Here is an 8,897-nt window from a genome sequence, read left to right on the forward strand (position 1 = left end):
TGAAACTGTCCCTCTGTCAGGTATAGTTTTCATTCCAGAAACATAGGTACTTCACATTCACAAGTGCTTGGAGCATTCTTGGGGGCTGTTTTTCTACCTATTGAACTAATTTTTCCTCCCATAGCCAAGATGTCATAATTATAATAAATAATGACTATCATTTACTACACCTTTACTATGCGCTAGCCCCAAAGTCAATACTCGTATTATTCTCATTTTGCAAATGGAGACATAGGCTTGGGAATGATGAAATGATTTGTCCAATGTCATTTAGGTTGTCAATGGTGGCGCCAGGATTCATTCCCCCACAGTGTTGCCAAAGCTCTTCATAGAAAATTCAGTTTTACTGCACATACCATATTGCATTGTAATTTCAGGGTAGACCGGGCGTGGTGGCTCACACCTGTAATCCTAGAACTCTGGGAGGCGGAGCAGAAGGATTGCTTGAAGCCAGGAGTTTGAGATGAGCCAGAACAAAAGTGAGACCCAGTCCCCACTAAAAGAAAAATTAGCTAGGCGTGGTTGTACCTGTAGTCCCATCTACTCCGGAGGCTGAGGCAGGAGGATCGTTTAAGCCTAAAAGTTTGAGGCTGCAGTGAGCTGTGATAACGTCGCTGCACTCTATCCCAGACGACCTAATGAGACTCTGTCTCAAAAAAAAATAATAGGGCTCTGCATCACGCCGCCATGATGGGCCATCATCCTGTTCTAGTCCTTAGCCAGAACACGAAGTGTGAATCCAGAAGAAAAGTTCAATCTGGAAACATCAATGCTGCCAAGACCATTGCAGATATCATCCGAACATGTTTGGGACCGAAGTCCATGATAAAGATGCTTTCGGCCCCAATGGGAAGCATCATGATGACCAATGATGCCATTCCAATGGGAAGCATCATAATGACCAATGGCAATGCCATTCTTCGAGAGATTCAAGTCCAGCATCCAGCAGCCAAGTCCATGATTGAAATTAGCCAGACCCAAGATGAAGAGGTTGGAGATGGGACCACATCAGTAATTATTCTTGCAGGGGAAATGTTGTCTGTAGCTGAGCACTTTCTAGAGCAGCAGATGCACCCAACAGTGGTCATCAGTGCTTACCGCAAGGCATTGGATGATATGATCAGCACCCTAAAGAAAATGAGTACCCCTGTTGACGTCAGTAACTGTGATAGGATGCTAAACATCATCAACAGCTCCATTACTACCAAAGCAATCAGTCGGTGGTCCTCTTCGGCTTGCAGTATTGCCCTGGATGATGTCAAGATTGTACAGTTTGAGGAGACTTGCCAGAAGGAGATTGACATAAAAAAACATGCAAGGGCAAAAAAGATATCTGGGGGTATCATTGAAGACTCATGTGTCCTACGTGGAGTCATGATCAACAAGGATGTGACCCATCCACTAATACAACGCTATATCAAGAACCCTCGAGTTGTGCTGCTGGATTCTTCTCTAGAATACAAGAAAGGAGAAAACCAGACTGACATTGAAATTACACGAGAGGAAGACTTCACCCAAATCCTCCAAATGGAAGAAGCGTATATCCAACAGCTCTGTGAGGACATTATCCGACTGAAGCCCAATGTGATCATCACAGAAAAGGGCATCTCAGATTTAGCTCAGCACTACCTCATGTGGGCCAATACCACAGCCATCCACAGAGTCCGGAAAACAGACAATAATTGCATTGCTAGAGCCTGTGGGGCCCGGATAGTCAGCTGACCAGAGGAACTTAGAGAAGATGATGTTGGAACAGGAGCAGGCCTGTTGGAAATCAAAAAAATTGGAGATGAGTACTTTACATTCATCACTGAGTGCAAGGACCCCAAGGCCTGCACCATTCTCCCACGGGGGGCCAGCAAAGAGATTCTCTCAGAAGTAGAACACAACTTCCAGGATGCCATGCAAGTGTGTCGCAACGTTCTCCTGGACCCCCAGCTGGTGCCCGGTGGTGGGGCCTCTGAGATGGCTGTGGCCCATGCCTTGACAGAAAAATCAAAGGCCATGACTGGTGTGGAACAATGGCCATACAGGGTTGTTGCACAGACCCTGGAGGTCATTCCCTGTATCCTGATCCAGAACTATGGGGCCAGCACCCTCCATCCGCTCACCTCCCTTTGGGCCAGACATATCCACGAGAACTGTGAGACCTGGGGTGTAAGTGGTGAAAAGGGTACTTTGGTGGACATGAAAGAACTAGGCATATGGGAGCCATTGGCTGTGAAGCTGCAGACATACAAGACTGCAGTGGAGACGGCAGTTCTGCTGCTGCGGATTGATGACATTGTCTCAGGCCACAAGAAGAAGGGCGATGACCAGAGCCGGCAAGGCGGGGCTCCTGATGCTAGCCAGGAATGAGTGCTGGGTGAGGTGACTTCAACACACAAAACCAGCGGAGTCTCCCCCTTTCCTGAGCCAGAGTGCCAGGAACACTGTGGATGTCATTGTTGGAAGGGATCAGGTTGAGTGGCAACCCCAGTCCCTTTCTGTCCTAGCTCAGTTTGCAGAAAGCACTGACATGTAATTCTTCTCTATTGTAAGGTTTCCATTTAGTTTGCTTCTGATGATTAAATCTAAGTCATTTGAGAGAAGAAAAAAATAATAATAATTTCAGGGTAAAAACTGGCTTTAACGTCTGAATTGAAGGCAAAGATTGGGAACGGTTTATCCCTATCCCCAGTGCTTAGCACAGGGCCTGGTGCACTGCAAGTGTGTGAATGTCTTTAATGAATAATGAGAAGTCATGTTTCCAGAACAGCCTGGGTCAGCAGCGAAGAGGTGGGTTGCTCGAATTCACCAGAGCACTGACCGAAGCCACATGGCGATTTTCTTCCCATCATCAGCGAAAATCTGCATATATCATAGATAGAAGACCTTGTTTTTAGGCAATTGATTACTCTTTCAAATAAATATCTGCTCCAGAATCTATATTGCAGGACATTGTTTTCTATTTTTATCCTTATTGTTTAGTTTTCTTCCTCCAAGAAACCTTGCCTGTTATGGAAATATATAGGGGAAGACAATATTGCTGTTACGCTAGTTATCCTTGTGTAAATTGATCCTCTGTCTTTTCCAGCCAGAGTGTTTAGCTCCTTGAGGACAAGGCCCCTGCTCCCTGCTTCCTATTTTATTCCCTTGTACATAATCAGTGCTGAGTTGATATCTGCTGACTGCTCATTCTGGTCATGCAGCCAGACTGGCAAGATCCAAGCAGTGGACAATAGGTATAAATGTGTTCTATAAGATGAGAAAAAAACATGTGCTTCCTCATTCTTTCCAAGTTCTTGCCAGTCAGACAGGAACCTCAAATTCTGAAGTGGTTTGTTTACTGATAGTAATTATTAAAGTCTCCAGATTCAGAACTTGGTCAGTGTTTTTCTTTTCCCCTTTTATAATTTGGGTATCTCTCTTCCATTCCCCTTTAAACTGATGGAGCCATCTTGTATATTTTTTAAATGAGTATTCACAGGTCCTTTATATTTCTGGAGGAAAAAATACAAACTTTTCTTGAAATACAAACTTTTCTTGAAATGTCTCTGTGGTTTTTCCTTGGGATTGTTCCTATGTGGTAATATTCATGTTTTTCTTATAATCAACTATCACACACATCCCTTCCACCATATAAAACAATTTAGAAACTAAACATTTTCAATGCATGCAGAAAATGGTATATAATTTTTTCTCCTTTCATGGTGGTTCTCCAAAAACCCGACTCTACAAAAGGCCTTTGGCTGCTGCCAGTACTCTAGTCTCACTGATGTGCTTGGAATGCCGGGAGAACCAGAGAAGAAGGTGACTTTTGGGGCAGAAGTGCACTGTCAGGACATTTTTCTTCTTTCTAAACTGAGCTTTCTGTGACCCAGTTGGACTCCGGCCCAGACAGAGCTCAAAGCTTAAAAACTCCAGCCACTCTCTAGGGCCAAACAGCAGCAATGTTGGGGGACCAGGGAATGGTGGTGAAACCAACCACAGGTTCTTGCAAAAGGGCAAGGAGTAGCCACAGGGACTTCCTCCTGACAAATCCATGAAATCCCAGGAAATTGAATTCACACTGAGGCTAGGCTCCTAGAATCTTTTCTCACAAGAGGACAAGGCTTTTATACAAAAAGAGGAAGCACGTGGAAAGGAAATAAAATTGAAAACAATATCTTTTACCGAAATCCAGACGCTTCCAATGAAATTATCAAATAGGACAGGCAACAAATCTTGTTAAAATGGCACCTGGACTTTTCACTATTTGCCACTTCCTGTGTAGTGTTACGGGACATGAGGCTGAAAATCTGGCGGCACCACAAGACCAGGACTATCCATAAGCCTGTTTTCCACCTGCTCTCTGCCCACTCTGGCCTCCATTGGCCCAGAATATTGAACATACTTGATTATGTTTGCCTTGTTTACATTGTATTTTTAAAATTCCTTATTTGTTTTCAAGTGGATTTCTTTATCATTTTTAGCTCTTTTTTTTTTTTTTTTGAGACACAGTCTCACTCTGTTGCCCAGGCTAGAGTGAGTGCTGTGACGTCAGCCTAGCTCATAGCAACCTCAACCTCCTGGGCTCAAGCAATCCTCCTGCCTCAGCCTCCCGAATAGCTGGGACTACAGGCATGCATCACCATGCCCAGCTAATTTTTTTCTATATATATTAGTTGGCCAATTAATTTCTTTTTATTTTTAGTAGAGACGGGGTCTCGCTCTTGCTCAGGCTGATTTTGAACTCCTGGCCTTGAGCGATCCACCCGCCTCAGCCCTCCAAAGTGCTAGGATTACAGGCGTGAGCCACCGCGCCTGGCCTCTTTTTTTGTTTTAAAATGTTGATGCTGTCACTGAAATAATCATTTTGTTTCAGACACTGTGGTGTTCCGTCCCCTTTAGAGCTTTTCTTAACATTCTTCTTGGCATTTTCAATATTAAGAGGCTCATCATGTAGTGGGGGAAAAAATTTCCTATATATATCTACAGTATAAAGATTTCTCATCTGGGTAAAATTTGTCCCCAGGTATTGCTGTGATTAGAATTATGGAATTTGGAAGCTGGTTGGAAATCATTTAATGTGACTCTCATTTTCTGCCTTTAACAAATATTGATGGAGTGCCTACAGCCACTGGGGTAGGTGTAGGAACTTACATTATAGGGAGGAAATAGCCACCAAGCAGCCAATCTTATGTTTATTTAATTATGATGAGTGTTAGAAAAGGAACTCATTGGTTGTGAGGCTATCAGCAGTAAGGTAACACCCTGCCTGGGAGGTCAGGGAATCATTTGCCAGGGAGGAGCATTTGACCCTGACTCTGAGATTTGAACACCTGTTGGCTTTGCTGGGAAGGACTACCTAACCCCTGTCCTATCTCCCATTGTTCCCTACCCTATCACCATATTACTTTCTTTCCTCTTCTTTTTATTTCTTCACCCTGGCTGGAGTACAGTGGTGCAATCATAGTCACTACAGCCCCAAACTCCTGCCTCAGCCTCCCAGCTAATTTTTCTTATTTTTTTATAGAGATAGGGTCCTTGCTGTGTTGCCCAGGCTGGCCTCAAACTCCTGGCCTCAAGCAGTCCTCTGCCTTCAGCCTCCCAAAGTGTTGGGATACAGGCATGAGACACCTTGCCCAGCCCTGTTTAATTGTACTTGCCCACAATCTATAATTATCTGGATATATTGCCTTACTTATTTTTTTCCCCTCTAGAATGACAGTTCTTTGGGAACAGGAACTTTCCGTGTCCTGTCCCCATTGTAGTGGCTGGCAGAGAGCAGGGGCTCCAGGAGTGCATGGACGAATGAATGACAGCAGAGCTGGAGCACACGGTGGCCTGACCAGTCGGATGGGTGGGAGTGGGGGTTGGAGAGAGATGAGGCCCCAGGGTGCAGGGCCATGAAGGCCTATTAAGAGCCATCAGAAGCTGCTGGAGGACGGGAGGCAAAGTGACCAGACCCAGTTTGTGCTTCAGATCACTCCAGTTGCTGTGCAGCCAGTGGTCTGGCAGAGGCAAGGGTAGCTGGGGAGGAAATATGTGTGAAAGTGTCGGGTTGGGTTTGTGATCTTTTAATCTCTAATTTTTAAATTATAGAACATTTCAAAATTACCAAAAATATTGACATTTATATACCCACCACCAAGACATGCTAAAATTTCCCCTCCTTTTTTTTTTTTTTTTTTTTTTTTGAGACAGAGTCTCGCTTTGTTGCCCAGGCTAGAGTGAATACCGTGGAGTCAGCCTAGCTCACAGCAACCTCAAACTCCTGGGCTCAAGCAATCCTGCTGCCTCAGCCTCCAGAGTAGCTGGGACTACAGGCATGCACCACCATGCTTGGCTAATTTTTTCTATATATATTAGTTGGCCAATTAATTTCTTTGTATTTATAGTGTATTTATTTGTATTTATAGGGGTCTCGCTCTTGCTCAGGCTGGTTTCGAACTCCTGACCTCGAGCAATCCGCCCACCTTGGCCTCCCAGAGTGCTAGGATTATAGGCGTGAGCCACTGCGCCCGGCAGTATTAGGACATTTTAAAGAACTTGAGATTCAACATATTACAAGTTTAGTTTGTTAGATTTCTAAGATATATTTGAGTACTTGGAAGGCTTGTCAGATACCTAAGGTACTTAAAAAGGAAATCAAATATACTAAATTTTGTAAAAGTAGTTTAAGATGTTTAGAGAACATATTTATACACGAAAAGACTTCAAAAGTTACAGTCAAAATTTGCTATAAAGCAAATTGTAAAAAAAAGTTGTAAAGATTTGTAAAATGAAAAATAAGATTTTATAGTATACCTAAAAACTTGAGGAAGAACAAAGGTTTTTTAAATTTGTAACTTTCATAAGTTAAAAAAAATGGAGGTGGGGACATGTGCAGTGGCTCGCACTCCTAATCCTAGCACTTTGGGGAGGCCGAAGTGGGAGGATCACTTGAGGCCAGGATTTGAGGTTGCAGTGATCTATGATGACGCCACTGCACTCTAGCCTGGGCAACAGAGCAAGACCCTATCTCAAAAAAACATTTTTTTTTTAAGTAATTTTCTGAATAAAGTTTTCAATGCACGAGAGTTGTCCTCGAGTACACCAGAAAACCCACATTCCCATGAGTGTTGTCACATTGTTTTCTGAAGGGTTGTCGCAGTGACACCCCTACCCAGCCGCACATAGGAAGTAATTTTTTAAAGTGCTATTCAAATGCTCAAATCCTGTCATTTCAAACAAGAAAACTGAGGGCCACTGAGATTCAGTGGGGCCATGCAGCCCCCACCCCGGGCCTGCTCCTCCCACCTTGGACAGCTGCCTCTCTGCCTGCTGCCGCTGATGTCCCCTTAATTGAGTCTGCAGCTGGTGACAGACTTCAGGCCTGCTGAGGCTTGATAATGATAACTAACAATCCTCCTGTGTAAAAGAGCTTTACATTGACTCCTTGTGCCCCCCTTTGAGGTTGTTATTATCCCATTACAGATGTGGAAACCGAGGCATGTGGTCCCCAAGGTCTCATGGTGAGCAGGAGGTGCAGTCTGAGCACACCCAGAGCCTGTGCTCCTTACCTTGTCCAGCCAGCCCCCCTCACGTCCGCCTCCCGGAAGTCACCTTGGCCTCGCCAGGAGCTTCCTAGGGGCCTTGGTGGGCTGAGGTTAAGGTCACTCTGTCCACAGAGGAGGTGCACCTGCCACCTCAAAGGCCCCTCCTCTGTGCCTGTCTCTACTTCTCCCCGAGTCTCCCCCTGAATCTGGTGTGCGTCTCTGAGTGTGTGACTTTTTCCCGTCACTACGATTAACTAGGTCACAGGGTGACGTCTGGCAGGATTCTCTGCACAGGCATGGGAGAGAAGGCAGCTATCGGACATGGACAGTCCTGGCTGCAGAGCCAGGATGTAACACAGCCTACAGAGGGTTGCCCAGCACAGTTCCGGGCTGACCACAGCCGGAGACACAGAGACAAGTTCAACGAGCTGTGCCCAGTCCAGCTGCCTGGCAGGTACACAGCTGTCCGGCCTCACCACTGCTAGGAACTGGAGGGCACCAGCAGGGAAGGGTCACTTGTGGCTGTAGGGCCAGGGCTGCAGGGGGGCACGACCTTTGAGCTGAGCCTTCAGCTTGAGTTTAAATCCGGTGCTGCCAACAGCATGTGTTCAAAGAGGACACTTGTCTTCTATGTTGTTAGACCCTCAGCACCCCTGTCCCCCCGGACACCACATTTTGAGGGGAGTGAAGGTGTCTACCCATGACTCTTAGGTGCATCTTTTAGGAGACACTTTCCTCACCAGGTGGCGTTTTAAAGTACTAAGGCTGATGATTTCAAAAAGTGCCTGCCCTACTTTTTAAGCAAATCCTGAAGAGTAACACGTTAATGACTCTCCCAGAGAAGGAGCTATTCTACATAGACACGCCTTCCGGTTAAGCGCCCTCTGTACGCAAAGGCTTTCGTTTTAACTACTCTGTTAAACATTAGCAATCTGGAAACCTGGAAAATTGCTTTACACACATCCTTGCTTTCTTTAAAAACAAGAAGGATCCAGAATTTTCCATGATGCCTTAAGCATCGTTGGTACAAAGGTCATGTGTTTTACGTGCCATGATACGGGGATGACCCCAGAGACTCTGGGTGTGCAATGGACTGTGGCCCTCACACTGTACAGCCCAGATCCCAGCTTGTGGATTCTTTACTTCTAATTTGAGTCTGTTTACTCGTCTAAGCTCTTCCTCCTTCCTTCCCTGGCCTTCCTGTGACCACTTCTGGATCTGCTGCCGGGTGGGGACCAGAGCACCAAGCCCAGTCCGGTTCTGTTCCATTTCTCTCTCCACCAGTCGTGGAGAGATGGGGGTGCATATTTTCGTTTGCCAATCTGGTGTGCCAATGTACATACATAGTCATATACTACACGCAATACATATTATATGAATATATATGAGTGCTAT

General features: G+C 45.3%; 1 pseudogene; it reads left to right on the forward strand.

The window, feature by feature from the left end:
* The first annotated feature begins 659 nt into the window (after nt 1-659).
* On the forward strand, nt 660-2,411 carry LOC105858812 (T-complex protein 1 subunit gamma pseudogene; annotated as a pseudogene).
* The last annotated feature ends 6,486 nt before the right edge of the window (nt 2,412-8,897 follow it).

This window comes from Microcebus murinus, chromosome 19 (genome assembly GCF_040939455.1).
Source record: "Microcebus murinus isolate Inina chromosome 19, M.murinus_Inina_mat1.0, whole genome shotgun sequence".
In the NCBI taxonomy this organism is placed as follows: domain Eukaryota; kingdom Metazoa; phylum Chordata; class Mammalia; order Primates; family Cheirogaleidae; genus Microcebus; species Microcebus murinus.